This window comes from Callithrix jacchus, chromosome 7, assembly GCF_049354715.1.
Source record: "Callithrix jacchus isolate 240 chromosome 7, calJac240_pri, whole genome shotgun sequence".
NCBI lineage: Eukaryota > Metazoa > Chordata > Mammalia > Primates > Cebidae > Callithrix > Callithrix jacchus.
In genome coordinates this window covers 142,735,346-142,755,341 of record NC_133508.1, presented here as the reverse complement: position 1 = coordinate 142,755,341, position 19,996 = coordinate 142,735,346, and the positions used below count along the sequence as shown (strand labels likewise).

The 19,996-nt window shown below is 36.8% G+C and overlaps 1 non-coding gene across 1 annotated transcript; it reads right to left on the bottom strand.

Moving 5' to 3' along the window:
- Positions 1–18,885: 18,885 nt before the first annotated feature.
- LOC118143465 (small nucleolar RNA SNORD38) lies at positions 18,886–18,954 on the bottom strand. Its single transcript, XR_004727677.1, has one exon. It is a non-coding gene; the product is annotated as a small nucleolar RNA SNORD38 (small nucleolar RNA).
- Positions 18,955–19,996: the final 1,042 nt, after the last annotated feature.

Here is a 19,996-nt window from a genome sequence, read left to right as displayed (position 1 = left end):
GCTCTACACAAAATAGCAGTAGTAGCATTTATACAAACCAGTAGATTACTTAAGGATCCATCTTCTACCCTCTGATTCAAAACCTCCTCCTACCTGTATCTTCTTGTTTCTAAACAGGATAGAATGTTTCTCTTTCTTTCTCTTTAAGTTGACAAATAACTTTGATATGCATCTAAAATGTTTGATATTAATCTCAGATGTTGGTTTTGGTTTTAGTTCTGAGTGTTGTACCTTGAATCAAACATTTTGGTGAACTGTATTATGGTACCCAGGCAAAACCAGTTAAGCATCTCCTCCCCAGCTGCCCTCCCTCCATAGCCCAAGGAAAGACAGCTCAGGACTTCAGCTTGTCTAAAATAAAAGAGAGAATATGTAAGTTGTGTTCCAGGACTGTGATTTACCTGGGAGTGCCCCACAGAGCCTGAAGAGGCAAAGAAAAAACTACTTCCCTTTTATTCCTGAGATCTAACAGCTATATGTAGTCCCCAAAGTGTTCCCAAATAATCATGCTGTAGCATGTCCCAGGAAAATTATATATATATATATGTGTGTGTGTGTGTGCGTGTGTGTGTGTGTGTGTGTGTCTGTGTTTGTGTGTGTATGTATATCTATATTATATGATATATAAAATACCTAACGTAAATTAATTATATGACAAATAATCCCTATAACATATTTGTAAAGATTTCTTTTCTTATTTTTTATTAATTAAAAAAATCACTCAGAATAATTTTAATATATTTTATTATATATTTTGCTGAAATCTTGAGGCTGGTTTAGAGAAAGAACTAACTTTAACTAATTACATTTACATTTACATCTCTGCATTTTTCTCACAACAAATATTTGGTGCTTTCTTGTCATGTTTTTTACAAAACATATCTTTTCTTGCCTCTTTATTTCTGGACAATACACCTCAGTAAAGCAGTAAAATGTACAAAAATTCTATTCTTGTCTTGTTTCTTCTATAAGAAAATGGCAAACTCTGTCTCTACTTTTTATTTTGATTCAACAAAATGTTTTCAATAATAAAATTATGGAAAACAATAATTCAAACAATTCAAATTTTTAGCTTGGTTTACTTCTCCTCGTTTCAAAATTCATCAAATAATTGTTTTCCATTCTTTTTGTCATTAAATAAAGATTTAAAATAGTCATAATTATAATTATGGATAGATCTTTCATACTCATATTCTGGAATGCTGAAAACATTTATTTTCATTTTATAATATCCTTTTATTATAAATTTTAATTACCATTAGGGAAAGAATAGAAATTCTTACTAAAATCCTCATTGGCTTTAGAAAAAGTACATGAAACTTTCCGCTATTCTGAATTCATCTCCCTGGCATCCTCATAGGTAGGGATAGCATAAGAAAGGCTCCTAGCTGAAAATCACTGGCTCTCTTCTAGGTTCTAGAAAATATATTTCTGAAAGTCTATTGAAATTGAAATGTCAAACTTAATATATTCCAAATTGCACTCATTATCCCTCACCTCTGAGTATCTGTTTCCTCAAGTTTTGCTCATTCTATAACTGTTCTCTTTAAAACTACTGTATACTATTTATTAGAAAGCCCTAGATTATCTTTGACACCCATCACAGTTGTTTTTTATTCCTCAATATCAAACCAATACTAAAAGCTGTCAATTCTCCCTTAAAACTGACTTTTCCTATGATGCTGTACCAGTGTCATCTTACTGAAACTTACCTATGTCTCACTTAGATTATTAAAATGCTTTAGTCATGAGACTCTCCTTCAACCTTTTATATTTCATGAAACTATTAGAATAATCTCACAAAGTAGATCTTTATTTAATTATTTAGTCACTTGGCTCCTCTTTTATTTTTATTCAACAAATATTTACATAATATATTCTATGAGCTTTAATTTGATTTTGCTTTCCTTTTAAGGATGCCTATTAGCAAATGTGAGCCATATATATATTTGACCTACAGCAAATGTGTAAATTTACTCACAAATGCGTTTGTGGGCTGGCTAACTTCATTTTATATACTCTTCCTTGTTTTCTTTTTCTATTGGCTCTCATTATTGTCTTGCATTATGTATAATTTCATAATCATGATTAACTTGTGCCACAAAATTAAGCATATATAAAGTCATCCATGCACATATCCACATCTCATCCTATTGGCTTCAAAAATCTTCATCAACTTTAAGATAATGTATAAGCACTTTGGTATGGACACATTATCTGGCCCCTACAATTCTTCAGCATCAAATCTATCAGCTTGTGTTCAGTAACACTGATATCACCTGTAATCCCAGCACTTTGGGAGGCTGAGGCAGGCAGATCACTGGAGGTCAGGTGTTTGAGACCAGCCTGGCAAACATGGAAAAACTCTGTCTCTACTAAAAATACAAAAATTAGCCAGGCATGGTGGTGGGTGTCTGTAATCCCAGCTACTAGGGTGGCTGAGGCAGGATAATCTCTTGAACCCAGGAGGTGGAGGTTGCAGTGAGCTGAGATCACCACTAGATCACTCTACTCAAGCCTGGGCTACACAGCAAGACTCCATCTTAAAAAAAAAAAAAAAGAAAAGAAAGAAAGGAAGAAAGAAAGAAAGAGAGAAAAAAAACAATGATATCCAAGAATTTGTTAAATAAATCATAGCTTTTCAACTTGGTACATCTTTATATTTATGTTGATATTTTCAAACATGTTTCACTCTGAGAATCAAAATAATTTTATAACATGCAAATAAGAATTCTTCGAATAGGGTCAGGTAACTTTGTAAAAATGTTATATACCACAATTTCTTTCTGAAGATTTTGACTGCACAATTGCTTCACATCAAGAATACCTCACTAACTTATCCCCCTGAAAAAACAAAGACAAGAAGTCAGCTATACACGAAGACCCTGCACAAAGCCCTAGCCCTGGGAAAACATCCAGACAAAAAGTCAGTTGACTGCACTCAATGCACATTGCAGTTAAATGAACACCTTCATGCAGAAATGAGAAAGAATCACTGCAAAAACTCTAGCAACTCAAACAGCTAGAGTGTTTTATGTCCTCCAAACAATTGTACTATGTCTTCAACAAGGGTTCTTAACCAGGCTGAGTTGGCCAAAATGACAAAAATATTATTCAGAATATGGATAAAAATGAAGATCATGAGATTCATGGGAAAGGGAAAAACTCATTCTTGGAAATTAAGAATCACAATAATAGAATGCAGGAGCTGACAGATGAAATAGCCAGCATAAAAATGAACCTACCTGACCTGACAGCTGAAAAACATACTATAAGACTTTCACAATGCAACTGCAGGTATTAACAGCAGAACAGAGAAAGTTTAGAAAAGAATCTCAGAACTTGAAGACTGACTTTCTGAAATAAGACAATCAGACAAAAATAAAGGAAAAGGAAACAAAAAAAGGATGAAGAAAAACTCTGAGAAACATGGGATTATGTAAAGAGGCCAAATCTACAAACCATTGACATCTCTAAAAGATATGGGGAGAAAGCAAACAACTTGGAAAACATATTTCAGGATATCATCTGTGAAAACTTCCCCAACTTTGCTAGAGAGGCCAACAGTCAAATTCAGGAAATATGGAGAACCCCTTTAAGATTCTATACAAGAAGATCATCCCCAAGACACATAATTATCAGCTAGAGAGAAAGGGTGAATATTTACAATGGGAACCCCATCAGGCTAACAGCAGACCTTTCAGCAGAAACCCTACAGACCAGAAGAGATTGGGGTCCTGTAGTCAACAATCTTAAAGAAAAAGAGAAAAAAAAACTTCAACCAAGATTTTCATATCAATAAGTACCAAATAAAGGTTAAAAAAAAAGAAGGAATTTTATATCCAGCCAAACTAAGCTTCCCAAGCAAAGGAGAAATAAGATCCTTTTATATAAGCAATGTTGAGGGAGTTCATTACCACCAGACCCAACTGACAAGAGATCTTGTAAGGAGAATATGGAAAGAAAAGATCATTTCCAGATAATACAAAGCACACTTAAGTACACATATACAAAGCACACTTAAGTACACATACCAGTGAGACTATAAAACAACCACACAAATAAGCTGGCATAATAATAAAACAACAAAATGACAAGATCAGATCCACACATATCAATACCAACCTTGAAGGTAAATGGGCTAAATGCTCCATTTAAATGGCACAGAATGGCAAGCTGAATAAAAAAAGCAAGACCCGGAAATTGTCGAAGATGGCGCTGTGACAACAACCCAGGATTGGAGTTCTCGTGGTGTCTGCGGAGAGGTGAGTCTGAGCTGCATTTCCAGACTGATCTTTGTTGCCCACGGAACGGGGAAATTCCCAAGTAAAGAGGAGACGCGGGACGCCAGGCAGATATTCCGCCTGGCGAAGCCGGCAGCCGGGGTGGTGGCGGCCGGTCCTACCCAGCGCTCCCCACAGGGCGCACTTGTCCGGGTGCCCCGTTGAACCGGCAACCGGAGACGTGAGAGGGCTGGACTTGAGACTGAGCTAGACTTGAACAGGGGGCCAGCCCAGGGGATTACAGGAACAGAGCGTTAGGATTGGCCCAGTGGGACGAACAAAACCGCGATTTCAAACAAGTCCCGTGCAGACGGCCGGAGACGCTCTGAGGGGGAGGGGCAGCCACCATTACCGAGGCAACCCGCCCCAACTGAGATACATGCCCATTGCTGACACAGCCAGCCGTTGCCGAGGCAACCCGTCCCTACTGAGATACACGCCCACTGCTGACGCAGCCAGCCGTTGCCGAGGCAACACGCTACAACAGAGAGACTCCGCCGCAGGGCGTGGCGGAAAACAGCAGAACAGCGGAGCCAGGGCGAGCCTCACAACAGCAGGGCGGAGCCTCGGCAGGCAAACAGTGGCTAGTCTGCATCCTAGCTGGGCAGGACCTCAACGGACATCCAAAAATAAAGCCCAAACCCCTCAACACAAAGCATTTGAGAAAAAAAAGAGTTTTTTTAATAAGCTCTGTTGCAGCAGAATCAAACATAGCAGCCTAACAGCCCTGAATGAACAACACAGCTCACAGCTCAGCAATTAAACCCCTATAAAGTACAAACCGTCTCCTCAAGCAGCTCCCTGACCCCTCTATATCCAAAAGACTGACATTAGGCAGGCACCATCCTGGGACAAAGATAGCAGAAAAAGAAACTGGTAGCATCCCTCGCTGTGCCACAGCTGCTAGAGGTGCACCCCAGACAAGCAGGGTCTGGAGTGGACCTCAGCAGTCATACAGCGAAGGGGTTAGACTGGTAGAAGGAAAACCAAGCAACAGAAATATTTCATCATCAACATTCAGGGTGTCCACTCAGAGACCCAATCGAAAAGTCAGCAACTACGCAGACGACCAGCAGACAAATCCACAAAGATGGGAAGAAACCAGCGCAGAAAGGAGGAAAACACCCAAAACCAGAACACCTCGCCTCCTAGAAAGGAGCAAAACTCCTCACCAGCAAGGGAACAAAGCTGGACGGAGAATGACTGCGACGAAATGACGGAATTAGACTTCAGAAGATGGATAATGAGAAACTTTGGTGAGCTAAAAGATCATGTATTAAATCAATGCAAAGAAACTAAGAACCTTGAGAAAAGATTTGAAAAAAGATTCGAGGAAATGATAACAAGAATGGATAACTTAGAGAGGAATATGAATGAATTAAAGGAGCTGAGAAACACAATACGAGAACTTCGCGAAGCATGCACAAGTTTCAATAGCCGAATTGACCAAGCAGAAGAAAGAATATCTGAAGTCGAAGACCAACTCAATGAAATAAAACGAGAAACCAAGATTAGAGAAAAAAACGCAAAAAGGAATGAACAAAGTCTCCAAGAAATGTGGGACTATGTGAAAAGACCTAACCTACGTTTGATAGGTGTACCAGAAGGGGACGAAGAGAATGAATCCAAGCTGGAAAATACTCTTCAGGACATCATCCAGGAAAATTTCCCCCACCTAGCAAGACAGGCCAACACTCAATTGCAGGAAATTCAGAGAACACCACGAAGATATTCCGCAAGAAGAGCAACCCCAAGGCACATAATCATCAGATTCAATAGGGTTGAAATAAAGGAGAGAATACTAAGGGCAGCCAGAGAGAAAGGTCGGGTCACCCACAAAGGGAAGCCCATCAGACTCACAGCAGATCTCTCGGCAGAAACACTACAAGCCAGAAGAGAGTGGGGGCCAATATTCAACATTCTTAAAGAAAAGAACTTTCAACCCAGAATTTCATATCCAGCCAAACTGAGCTTCAGAAGTGAAGGAAAAATAAAATCCTTTGCAAACAAGCAAGTACTCAGAGATTTTGTCACCACCAGGCCTGCTTTACAAGAGCTCCTAAAAGAGGCACTACACATAGAAAGGATCAACCAGTACCAGCCATTCCAAAATCACACTGAATGCTAAAGAGCATCAACATAATGAAGAATCTACAAAAACTAACAGGCAAAACAGCCACTTAGCATCAAAATGGCAGTATCAAATTCACACATAACAATATTAACCCTAAATGTAAACGGACTAAATGCACCAATCAAAAGACACAGACTGGCAAATTGGATAAAAATCCAAAACCCATCAGTGTGCTGTATCCAGGAAACCCATCTCACCTGCAAGGATACACAAAGGCTCAAAATAAAGGGATGGAGGAAGATTTACCAAGCAAATGGAAAGCAAAAAAAAGCAGGAGTTGCAATTCTCATCTCCGATAAAATAGACTTTAAAGCAACAAAGACCAAAAGAGACAAAGAAGGCCATTACATAATGGTAAAAGGATCGATACAACAAGAAGAGCTAACGATCCTAAACATATATGGACCCAATGCAGGAGCACCCAGATACATAAGGCAAGTTCTTAAGGACTTACAAAAGGACTTAGACTCTCACACAATAATAGTGGGAGACTTTAACACTCCACTGTCAATACTAGACAGATCTACCAGACAAAAAATCAACAAGGATATCCAGGGCTTGAACTCAGACCTGGAGCAAGCAAACCTGATAGACATTTACAGAACTCTCCACCCCAAATCCACAGAATACACATTCTTCTCAGCACCACATCACACCTACTCTAAAATTGACCACATAATTGGAAGTAAAGCACTGCTCAACAAATGCAAAAAAACTGAAATCATAACAAACAGCCTCTCAGACCATAGTGCAATCAAGTTAGAACTCAGAATTCAGAAACCGACCCAGAACCGCACAGCTTCATGGAAACTGAACAACTGGCTCTTGAATGTTGACTGGGTAAACAACAAAATGAAGGCAGAAATAAAGAAGTTCTTCGAAACCAATGAGAATGAAGACACAACGTGCCAGAACCTCTGGGACACATTTAAAGCAGTCTCTAGAGGAAAGTATATAGCAATAAGTGCCCATATGAGAAGAATGGAGAGATCCAAAATTGACACCCTATCATCAAAATTGAAAGAGCTAGAGGACCAAGACCAAAAAAACTCAAAACCCAGCAGAAGACAAGAAATAACTAAGATCAGAGCTGAGCTGAAGGAGATTGAGACACGAAAAACCCTTCAAAAAATCAATAAATCCAAGAGCTGGTTTTTTGAAAAGATCAACAAAATAGACAGACCACTAGCCAGATTGATTAAAAAGAAAAGAGAGAACAACCAAATAGATGCAATAAAAAATGATAAAGGGGAAATCACCACAGATTCCACAGAAATTCAAACCATCATCAGAGAATATTACAAACAACTCTATGCGCATAAACTAGTAAACCTGGAAGAAATGGATAAATTCCTGGATTCCTGTGTCCTCCCAAGCCTAAACCAGGAGGAAGCTGAAACTATGAATAGACCAATAACAAGGTCTGAAGTTGAGGCAGCAATTAAGAGCCTACCACACAAAAAAAGCCCAGGTCCAGACGGGTTCACAGCCGAATTCTACCAGACACACAAGGAAGAGCTGGCACCATTTCCTCTAAAACTATTTCAAACAATCCAAAAAGAGGGAATACTTCCCAAATCATTTTATGAGACCAACATCATTCTGATACCAAAACCCGGCAGAGACCCAACAAGAAAAGAAAACTTCAGGCCAATATCCATGATGAACATAGATGCAAAAATCTTCAATAAAATATTGGCAAGCCGATTGCAACAGCAAATCAAGAAACTTATTCATCATGATCAAGTAGGATTCATCCCGGGGATGCAAGGCTGATTCAACATACGCAAGTCTATAAATGTAATTCACCACATAAACAGAACCAAAAACAAAAACCACATGATTATCTCAATTGAGGCAGAGAAGGCATTTGACAAAATTCAACAGCCCTTTATGCTAAAAACCCTCAATAAACTCGGTATCGATGGAACGTATCTCAAAGTAATAAAAGCTATTTATGACAAACCAACAGCCAATATCATACTGAATGGGCAAAAACTGGAAGCATTCCCTTTGAAATCTGGCACTAGACAAGGATGCCCTCTTTCACCACTCCTATTCAATATAGTACTGGAAGTTCTAGCCAGAGCAATCAGGCAAGAAAAAGAAATAAAGGGTATTCAAATAGGAAAGGTGGAAGCCAAATTGTCTCTATTTGCAGATGACATGATAGTATACCTAGAAGACCCCATCGCCTCTGCCCAAAAACTCCTGAAACTGATAAGCAACTTCAGCAAAGTCTCAGGATATAAAATCAATGTGCAAAAATCACAAGCATTCCTATACACCAATAACAGACTTAAAGAAAGCCAAATCAAGAGCGAACTGCCATTCGCAATTGCTACAAAAAGAATAAAATACCTTGGAATACAACTCACAAGGAACGTAAGAGACCTCTTCAAGGAGAACTACAAACCACTGCTCAACGAAATCAGAGAGGACACAAACAGATGGAGAAACATTCCATGTTCATGGTTAGGAAGAATTAATATCGTGAAAATGGCTATACTGCCCAAAGTAATTTACAGAATCAATGCTATCCCCATCAAGCTACCACTGACTTTCTTCACAGAACTGGAAAAAACCACCATGAACTTCATATGGAACCAAAAGAGAGCCCGCATAGCCAAGTCAATTCTAAGCAAAAAGAACACAGCGGGGGGCATCACACTACCGGATTTCAAACTATACTACAAGGCTACAGTAATCAAAACAGCATGGTACTGGTACCAAAACAGAGATATAGACCAATGGAACAAAACAGAGGCACCGGAGGCAACACAACATATATACAACTATACAATCTTTGATAAACCTGACAAAAACCAGCAAGGGGGAAAGGATTCCCTGTTTAACAAATGGTGTTGGGAAAACTGGCTAGCCATGTGCAGAAAGCAGAAACTGGACCCCTTCCTGACACCTTACACTAAAATTAACTCCAGATGGATTAAAGACTTAAACATAAGACCTGGCACCATAAAAACCCTAGAAGGAAATCTAGGCAAAACTATCCAGGACATAGGAGTAGGCAAGGACTTCATGAACAAAACACCAAAAGCATTGGCAACAAAAGCCAAAATAGACAAATGGGACCTAATCAAACTCCACAGCTTCTGCACGGCAAAAGAAACAGTCACTAGAGTGGATCGGCAACCAACAGAATGGGAAAAAATTTTTGCAGTTTACCCATCTGACAAAGGGCTGATATCCAGAATTTACAAAGAACTCAAACAGATTTACAGGAAAAAAACAAACAAGCCCATTCAAAAGTGGGCAAAGGATATGAACAGATACTTTACGAAAGAAGACATATATGAGGCCAACAATCATATGAAAAAATGCTCATCGTCACTGATCATCAGAGAGATGCAAATCAAAACCACATTGAGATACCATCTCACGCCAGTTAGAATGGCGATCATTAAAAAATCTGGAGACAACAGATGCTGGAGAGGGTGTGGAGAAAAAGGAACACTTTTACACTGTTGGTGGGAGTGTAAATTAGTTCAACCATTGTGGAAGACAGTGTGGCGATTCCTCAAGGCCTTAGAAATAGAAATTCCATTTGACCCAGCAATCCCATTACTGGGTATATATCCAAAAGACTATAAATCGTTCTACTATAAGGACACATGTACACGAATGTTCATTGCAGCACTGTTTACAATAGCAAAGACCTGGAATCAACCCAAATGCCCATTGATAATAGACTGGATTGGAAAAATGTGGCACATATACACCATGGAATATTATGCAGCAATCAGAAATGATGAGTTTGTGTCGTTTGTAGGGACATGGATGAATCTGGAGAACGTCATCCTCAGCAAACTGACACAAGAACAGAAAATGAAACACTGCATATTCTCACTCATAGGCGGGTGATGAACAATGAGAACACATGGACACAGAAAGGGGAGTACTAAACACTGGGGTCTATTGGGGGGAAAAGGGGAGGGCCAGTGGGAGGGGGAGGTGGGGAGGGATAGCCTGGGGAGAAAAGCCAAATGTGGGTGAAGGGGAGAAGAAAAGAAAGTACACTGCCATGTGTGTACCTACGCAACTGTCTTGCATGCTCTGCTCATGTACCCCAAAACCTATAATCCAATAAAAAATTAAAAAAAAAAAAAAAAAGAAATACCCAAGACTGGGTAATAAAAAAAAAAAAAAAAGAAAAAGCAAGACCCAAAAGTATGCTGTCTTTAAAGGTATGCTGCTCTCTCAGAGACAATGACACCCATGGGCTCAGAATAAAAGAATAGAGAAAAATCTACCAAGCAAATGGAAATCAGAAAAAAGCAAGGGTTGCAACCCTAATTTCAAACCAAACATACTTTAAAACAGCAAAGATCCAAAAAGAGAAAGAAGGACATTATATAATGGTAAAGAGTTAAATTCAACAAGGAGACTTAATTATTCTAAATATGTAATGCACTCAACACATGAGCACCCAGATCATAAAGCAAGTTCTGAGAGACCTATAAAGGAACTTAGACTCCCAAACAGTAAGAGCAGGAGACTTCAACACTCTACTGATAGTACTAGACAGATCATTGAAACAGAAAATTTACGAAGATATTCAGGACCTGAACTCAACATGAACAAAACGGACCTGATAGACCTCTACAGAACTCTCTTCCCAAATCAACAAAATAAACATTCTTCTAATCCTCACGTGGCACATAGTCTAAAATTGACCACACAATCAGATATAAAACAATCCTCAGCAAATAAAAAAGAACTGAAGTCATACCAAACACAATTGCTTAAGCAAGAGTATTTCTCAACCTCACAGAGTATAAGAATCACCTAGGGTATTTGTTAAGATCATGTTTGGAGGTAGACACAAGAGAATTGCTTGAGCCCAGAAGTTTGAGAACAGCCTGGGCAATATAGTGAGACTCCATCTTTATAAATAATAATAATAACAATAATAATAAATTATCTGGGTGTAGTAGCATGAGCCTGTATGGGAGGGTAAGGTGGAAGAGTTGCTTGAACTTGGGATGCAGAGGCTGCAGTGAGCTCTGATCACGCCATCCAACTCTAGCCTGGGTAACAAAGAGAGGCCTTGTCTCAGAAAGGACAAAACAAAAAACAAAATGTCATGGATTCTCAGGACTCTCAAGACTACTTAAAGAAAGATACTAATTTATACATCTAAGGTGAGTTCATGAAATCTGTGTTTTATGAAGTGACATAGGTTATTTTTATCATCAAAAACTTGAGAAACACTTCTTAAAGTTTCTGAGAATACTGCAATAAGGAAACCTTTTTACTTTTATTTAACTCAGTATTTGTCAAATATATTTACATATGTATATCTTTTTTATCTGGATCTAATTCTTCTTAAAAAAACACTTTAATAAATGCTGTCTCATATTATTTCCTTTGCATGATTTTCCCCCCAATCTAGAAAAATTCCGGGACATCCTTCACCACCCAGCTTAAAGCAGCTTTCTCCATTATATCTCCTACAGAGCCCTAGTGTCATCATTACAGCATTTATCTAATCACATTATATTATTATTTTAGCAAGTTGATTTCTTTCCCCTAGTTTTTGACTGGAAGGAAAGGAACATGCCTGAGTCATCAATATGTATCAAAGTGCAGACACATAGACACATACTTTACATAATTAATGCATATAAATGAATAAATTTATGAATAACTCCACAAATGAATGGTGAGATATCATTAGGCCTTCTAGAAAATTATGAAACAATTATTGAAATATAATAAGAATCACTGGAATAGTCAAATTTCAATTATTTTTTTGAGATTGAGTTTTGCTTTTGTCACCCCAGCTGGAGTGCAGTGGTGCATCTTGACTCATTGCAACCTCTGCCTCTTGAGTTCAAGCAATTCTCCTGCCTCAGCCTCCCAAGTAGCTAGGATTAGAGGTGGACACCACCACACCTCGCTAATTTTTGTATTTTTAGTAGAGACAGGATTCTACCATCATGGCCAAGGTGGTCTTAAACTCCTGACCTAAGGTGATCCACCCTCCACGGGCTCCCAAAGTGCTAGGATTACAGGCGTGAGCCACCACAATCAGCCCCCAGTTTTGTTCTTTGTACCAACATTGCATATGACTATGGCATATGTTATTTAAAAATAATCTTCACATGTAACCTTAGAAAAATTATTCTCAATTTATGAACCATCACCTCTAGTTATGTCAAATATTTTTTTAAGTTTTTTCACTTTGATGAACTTTTTCTGTAATGCTTTATCACCAAGAAGCAGCAACAGAATCAACACTTTCTTCCATTCTTTTTTTTTGGAAATTGACCACATTCCTTTTGATTTTATACCTTAAGTATACTTTTAGCTTTCATAACAGAGAAGGAAACATCTATGAAGTATTTGCTTAGACAGATGTTTTACATAAAGTACAGAAAAGTATGATTACTCTAATAGTTTCTTAAGGACCTCATATAAACTTGAATTGGTCCCAGTACTTTTAAAAATTTAAATCTCCAGTTTGTTTTCATATTCTTATATAAACATTTACTGAATACCTCTTAGTACAAGTGAAGAAAAAAAGACCTAAAAATGAATATTAATTAAAATGCTGTGAAGATTCTTAGCAAAAGAGAAAACTAAAATGTGCAGTGAAATCAAGTATTCTTGTGGGGTCTTTTTCCCATTATAGTTTCCACAAAGTTATTCCCAAAAATATGCAAGCATAATTGTATTTTTTCTAGTCTGCAGACATGTACCTTAATAACATATTGTTAAATTTTCAATTTAAAATATATTTCAGGAAAAAAATGCAGTATGATCAGTGAATGTAGTCAACTGTACTGATATTCATGAAAATAATTCATTTAAGTTTGAAGACTTTTTCAAAATAATTTCAGGATTTTCTTTTGAGAAATTAACTCTGCCACATGGAGTCTCAAAAATGCCACATTGTCCTTTAATGCAATGTGTGGCTATGTTATCAATAGTTCACACATTTAATAACTTTGTGAAACATATTATCATTTCTCTAAGTTACTATATTACCTGATTTTGATGGAAAAGGCACTCTTATCTGTTTGTATCTTGCAGAATTCAAGTTACAACAGAGCTTTGCATGTAGAAAACAATAAACCTTTTGATTGGTTATCTTTATGCCTCATTTAACTTTCTATTAAGTCACCTATGTGAAACATATGATATTCAACAGAAGAGTTATCCTGATTATGATAAAGAAAATAAATGATGTGATAAAAGGTTTAAATGGTTAAAAAAGTCAAGAGCTAAGAAGCTAAATATAGAAGATTCTGCATAAACAGCAAAAATCTCTGGATTCCTTCCAAATAGTCCAAGGGATTCTTCTGGCTAGAAATTCATAGTATTGGTTCAAACAAAAATGTGACTTACTTGTATATCTTTAATACTATTGCATTTGTGATATGCCACTTATGAGTGATGGTAGCGAACACCCTCACAAGGAAGCCACAGACAAAGAAAGGAAAAAGTCACATTCCATTATACAAATACATGCCTTATTGGCCTGGTTCCTATAGCAATGTGGGTACACACTGAAGGAGGCTTGCAGAGGTCTGTGCCCCTACCCCAACTCCTGTTATTTTTTAACTGGTTGCAGGGAACCACCTGCTGTTGGTTGCAAGGTTATGGGAAGTCACTGGTGGTATTCATATCAGCGTACTTTAGGTTGCTGAATCTCTGATTCCAGCTCCTATTCCTCTATTGTGCAAGACAGGTGTGGTCAGTTTCCTTTGGTTTTGATTCATTGGTTCTTATCTATGAAAAACTCCCTGGTGTTTTCTCCAAAGAAAGGGTAGAAATTCGATAAAATTTTAGCTTTTTAATTTGTTGTTAAGTGGCATGCGATGTCACAGCAAATTATATTATTGAATTCTTGAACTTCCTAGTTCCTTTTCTTTTCTTCAGATTATTTTATGTTAAGCCTGTACTCTGCGGAATAAAATTATTATGTATTTCACACTTGTAAGTGGATATACTCATACAAATACATATTATATGCTCTGTTAGGCATACTAAGAAACCATAAGAAAATTTTTTATGTCTCCTAAGAAACCATAAAAAAATTTTCTTGCTATTTACTGTTCGAAAATAATTGACACAAATTAAAAGTAACTTTGAGTTGAAATTCATTTTTGAGTGGTATTTTAAAAAATACCAAGAGATTTAATAATTTCCACAAAAATTTTATTAATGGTGATTAGAAACTTAAGGTATTTTCCTTTTTTACAAATTCTCATTTTGTATTTTCATGCTTTATATTCTGCCTCTGTGCTTTTTCTATGGTCTTTCTTAATACTCTAATGCGTCATCTAATTTGAAACAGACTGCTGCTGTTTTCAACTATATTCAGTTTGTGGGTTAAACATATGAGATAGAAATAACTGTTCAAAATGTGAATTGCTAAGGCTAGACATTCCAAGTAGGCCTTTGCACTCAGGAATGTGAGTGAGTCTGGGCAGAATTATATCCCTGGGTTATTTTAAAGTAATAATAAATGGGTGGGTATCCCGAAATTAGAAATTCATCTATTTAATTTATATGAAAGGTTGTGTTTGAAGAAGAGTGGACTTGGAGACTTTTGGATTAAATGAACCCATGCACAAATAGTTTCAGTGTATGACATTAAGGCCAGACACACCAAAAGTAAGTGATGCAGAAGGAAATGTGGCTCGACTTCCTCCATCCTTAACCAGCTGCTACTCTCTAGTGTCAGCCACTTTATTTTAGTTGGGAAGGAAACAGGAAATTAAAATGAATGAACGCATACATTTGTTGAAGTAGGACTATGAAACAGAAGTACATGCTGTGGTTGATAATAGCAAAACAATAGGTTTACAATTCCTGACCAGACAAACTCACATTTCTTATCTGAAAAGCCTACTTGGAATGTCTCCTACCCATAAAGCTGAAGGCACAATGATAGACATGGGCAGAAGAATGGCTTCCACCTGCTTTCACTATGGTGAAAGTTTCAGGTGACAGATTAATACCATTAGCCACCTTCATAATTTGGGTGTAGCACCACAAGAGATACACCCTTCACAAATCTAAGTCTATCATTTAAGGTGAAAAAATGGTCAAACAACAAAATTGAATTGGTGTGGTAACAAGAAGTCAAGGAAGCACATTCAGTAGCATATGTATACATTCTAAACAGTAGTAAAGACATGAATATATGGTGGAATAACCAAATAAACTACAGTGCAAAAAATTCTCTAAAGCCATTTCTTCCACTGCTTCAAAGAACAAACTAGTTGTTGGGATACATGAAATAAATGGCAATGCTACTGTTACATGTTCTCTAACATCAGGCAAACAAATATCCAAATGATGCTTCTCAAATCCAATTTATGCTGTAATACAATACCCAGAATAAAAACATACTGCAGAATGAAGCAAATTTGGGCCACTCAGGCTTATGTTATTCTACTTCAGAGAGACAAGAGAGTTTAAGGTCAAATATTTGGCCTAATAAATCAGTCCATATTTCAAACTATATGCTGTGTGTCTTTTCAATCAAAGAGATTCGCCTTTCTAAATTTAGATTCCTGTGGTAAGAAAAGGTAGATTGACTAACCCTGCCTCAGCTCTTCTCTTTTCCTCAGATGCAGAGAAATTAAGTAATATATCCAAGCTTATGCAGAGATGTGAAGATCTGAGAGGATAATTCAGGATATTTACTCCAAAATCTGTATTCTTTCCCCCATCTCATTTATTCCTAAAGTTGTGATTCAATTCCAATTCAGCACTGACCAAACTAATGTAAATCACATCTTCTTTAGGGCTCCCCCATTAATCTCTCAACTCTCACTAGACCAAGGATGGGCCAAAATATTAAATTTACTTGTGATTGGCCACAAAAGCCCTATGCTGGAATGTTGGCAGTCTGAAGTCTGGTTTTAAATTCTATGAATTTACTTATTCCTACAACTATAGCTCATTAAATCTACTATGAGACATAAAATCAAAGTGAACAAACCATCACATCTACCCTCAAAGAGTTCACAGATTTATGACTTTAAAAAACCATTAAAATTAGTTGCCCTAATATAAAAACTATTTACAGAAAAGGTAAGGATAAAATCCCAAATAAAGCTAATGCTTAATGTAAAGCAGATAAAGAGTAATCAGGGAAAACCACTGGAAAGAAGTCTCCAGAAGAATGTAGAGAGCCTGAGTTAGCTGCCACTCTTTCTGTTTCCTTTTCTCTATCTATAAAATAGAAGAATGTGAAAGCTCAGTGGATATGTCACATCCATGTGTTAATAGAGACCCAATGCCTAACAAAGTGATCAACACTGTATTTTTAGTTACTCTTGTTCTATAAAATAATGTCCATATAACAGATTATTATTCAATATTATTATTATTATACAATAATTGGGAAATTGTATTCAGCAAAATGCTTAGACCCTTGCCACAAATTTTATGTTAGAAAACAAAACAGTCAGCCTGTCAATATATTATTTTTAAAATTATATGTGTATGTATAAATATAAAGTTAAGACTATTCCTAAGTAGCTGTCTGTATTTTTTTCTTAAATAGATCACAATTAATAGATTCTGAATTTTCAAGGAATTTTGTTCTATAGCTTTGAATTTCCCTTCCTAGAGTTGTAGAAACTCAAATACCGTACTTGTTACTTGGGATGTAGATCTGGTCATAATACCTAATAATACCTCAATATCCCCTCATTTATCTTTCCACTGTTTCCAGATGGCCAATGGCTCTGTACAACAAAAGAGGGATATTGGAGATTTGGACTCTATTCCCATTTCTGTTAATACTTACCTAAAATCCTGGACAATCCTTGATTCAAGCCCTATATTTATACCACAAGCAATAGCTGAAAGCAAGGTGCTATGTTGGACATTAAGAGTTTAAAAACTGATAAGCTGTGGTATTATCATTTAATAAGTTGGCAGTGTAGCAGGGAAGAAAATATTAGCATAACAATAATACAACCTATATATTAAATGTGATAAACCTTATATACGTAAAATATTATGGTAACCTTTTTAGGAGAAATATGACTTTCAGTGGCAGATACCTGGAAAAGCATGTTAGAGTACAAAATAAGAATACTTCTCTTCACTGCCAAAATGCATTACTGAATTCCTTTAGTGATGATAGAGTTGTAGGTAATGCTATAGAAAGTAGAATATGATTGTTATTTTTAACGGCAATAACTCTAGAAAATTGTAGAAATTGCTGTAAAATTTACTTTTGTTCTTTAAGCTTTTGGGAAGCACTGAACAATGAATGTTAGATATCATGAAATAGTGTTGATTTCATAGGCATTTAAGTACGTAATCTCCTGTATACCCTAGTATTTCACATTTAACAGCTTATAATTTTTGACCAAAGTATGCATATTTTCAAATTACAGCTTGTAAAATAACACTTCACCTATTTATGACAATATTAGGATACCCCAGCTAACTATATCCTAGACCAAATTTCTATGCCATTTTTGCCACTTGAAAATAAGGCAGCTACCTTTTCAGCCCTGAAAGCATACTTTCTTTTAAAGCTATAAGGCTTCTGTATTAATAGAATCCCAAACATTCCATAGTGCTGGCTCAACATGCTGAAATGTGAGTTCAGAAAGCCCATTTTGATCTAAACTGTTTACTCTGATTTTCAGCAGGGGATACTGAACAAGGGGCCACAGTTCAATTCTTGAAACTGTGGTCCACTTAAGGAACCGCAGTGAGGTTAACTGGCAACTTTCAGAATGCCAGGGAGACAGGGCAAAGGGTTGTTCCTGACATTTTTCACATGACTTTCTAAACAAAATGCTTCTATTAGAGTTTTTGAAAGGGTGTTTCAGCAGTTACAGAGTAAGATTCGTGAGTCAGGAGTCTGCTAGTAACATGGTGGAGAAATGCATTTGGGGAGAGGATCAAGAATGAGAAGGAAAAAGAAGAAAGTGGGACAAATAAGGATATAGACTAGTGAAAAATGACGAATACCATTTTTTATCAAAGTTTTTTGCTTAAGAGTTTATATAAAAATCCAAAAGCACCCTGTTAATAACATAGGCTTTTTCAGATGGAAAAGAAAAAATATGTCGTTAGCCAAAATATCGAATTTTACCCAAGAAAATAGCAATCATATTTCAATAGGAAAAGCTGCCATATTTAAAAAATAGGACAAGAGAATATTTGGTTAGCACAACACCAGTCTCTGGAAAAGCTCTATTAACTACCCTTCAATAATACCTTCTTTTCATAGATTAGCAATGGTGTTGAATTAAAAATGAGAATTTAATTGTGTTTTCCGGGGAGATTTGTACTGAAATGACTTTTGTAAAAAAAATAACTGATTCTTTGAACGGCAACAGGCATACGCACAGAAATCGGTTCTTCCCTTATGGAAACTGTCTGTCTATCTCACTTACCACAAGGGAAGTTTCTTATTTTTATTTTTACTTTTAATTAAAAAAATTTTTTTTTTTGCCGCTGTCTCCTTAGACATACATCATTGTCACTTAATGTCAGTAGCAGAACTGGACAAAGTTTTCACCACCGAGGGAAGTTTATTCAGAGAAGATCCTGTACTTAATCCACTTTAGATACCGGGCATTTACCATGATATCCAATAGATATCATGGACGTACGTCATTAAGTGAGACAAATGAAATTGAAGTGTCCATACTGCAGCAGAAATTTTTTCTATGCAATAGCCACCAATGATGAACGTGAAAATCAACACCTTATCTGAAATGCAGAGGAGTCACAGCTTAAATATAGCCCTTTGAGGATCTTTCTGGAGAATGTCTTTCTTCTCAGTTATATCACAAGTCATGAAATTCAGCTTGAGAAAAATCACAACTGAAACATGTTCCCTGCTAATTCAACAATGGAAAGAAAACGTGGCGATGGAGTTTTAGAAAGCAAAGGTTCTTTTACCTACCTGATCAATATAGAATTATCAGTTGACAAACTTATTTCCACATGGTTATTAACTTACTCAAGCAAATGAAAATTTCATTAGTACCTAGAAGTCATGGCAGATGTTAACAAAGTTTGACAAATATATTTAAAATGTATTATGTACCAGTTTCTTATTTCTTATTACAAACTGTTTTCGCTCTACTGACATTAACTGCAGAAATTGTCATGGTTTTTTCTCTTGGCTGTTTGTATCAGTATAAGCTACAAAATAGCTTATTACTTCCTGTTTTTGCCAACTTTGATAAGGTGAAAATATTTACTTGGCTTAAGTATGGTGGAAGAGAATAAGTACCTTTATACTGTATTTCTCTACAAATAGAATTGCTCAAGCAGGCCAAAAATGAATTGAGAATCATATAAAGTGTTCTATATTAAATTATTATTTTTCTTTTTTTTATTGCATTTTAGGTTTCAGGGTACATGTGCAGAACATGCAAGATAGTTGCATAGGTACACACATGGCAGTGTATTTTGCTGCCTTCCTCCCCTTCACACACATTTGGCTTTTCTCCCCAGGCTATCCCTCCCCAGTGCCCATCCCTGCCGCTGTCCCTCCCCTATTCCCCCATAGACCCCAGTGTGTAGTACTCCCTTCCCTGTGTCCATGTGTTCTCATTTT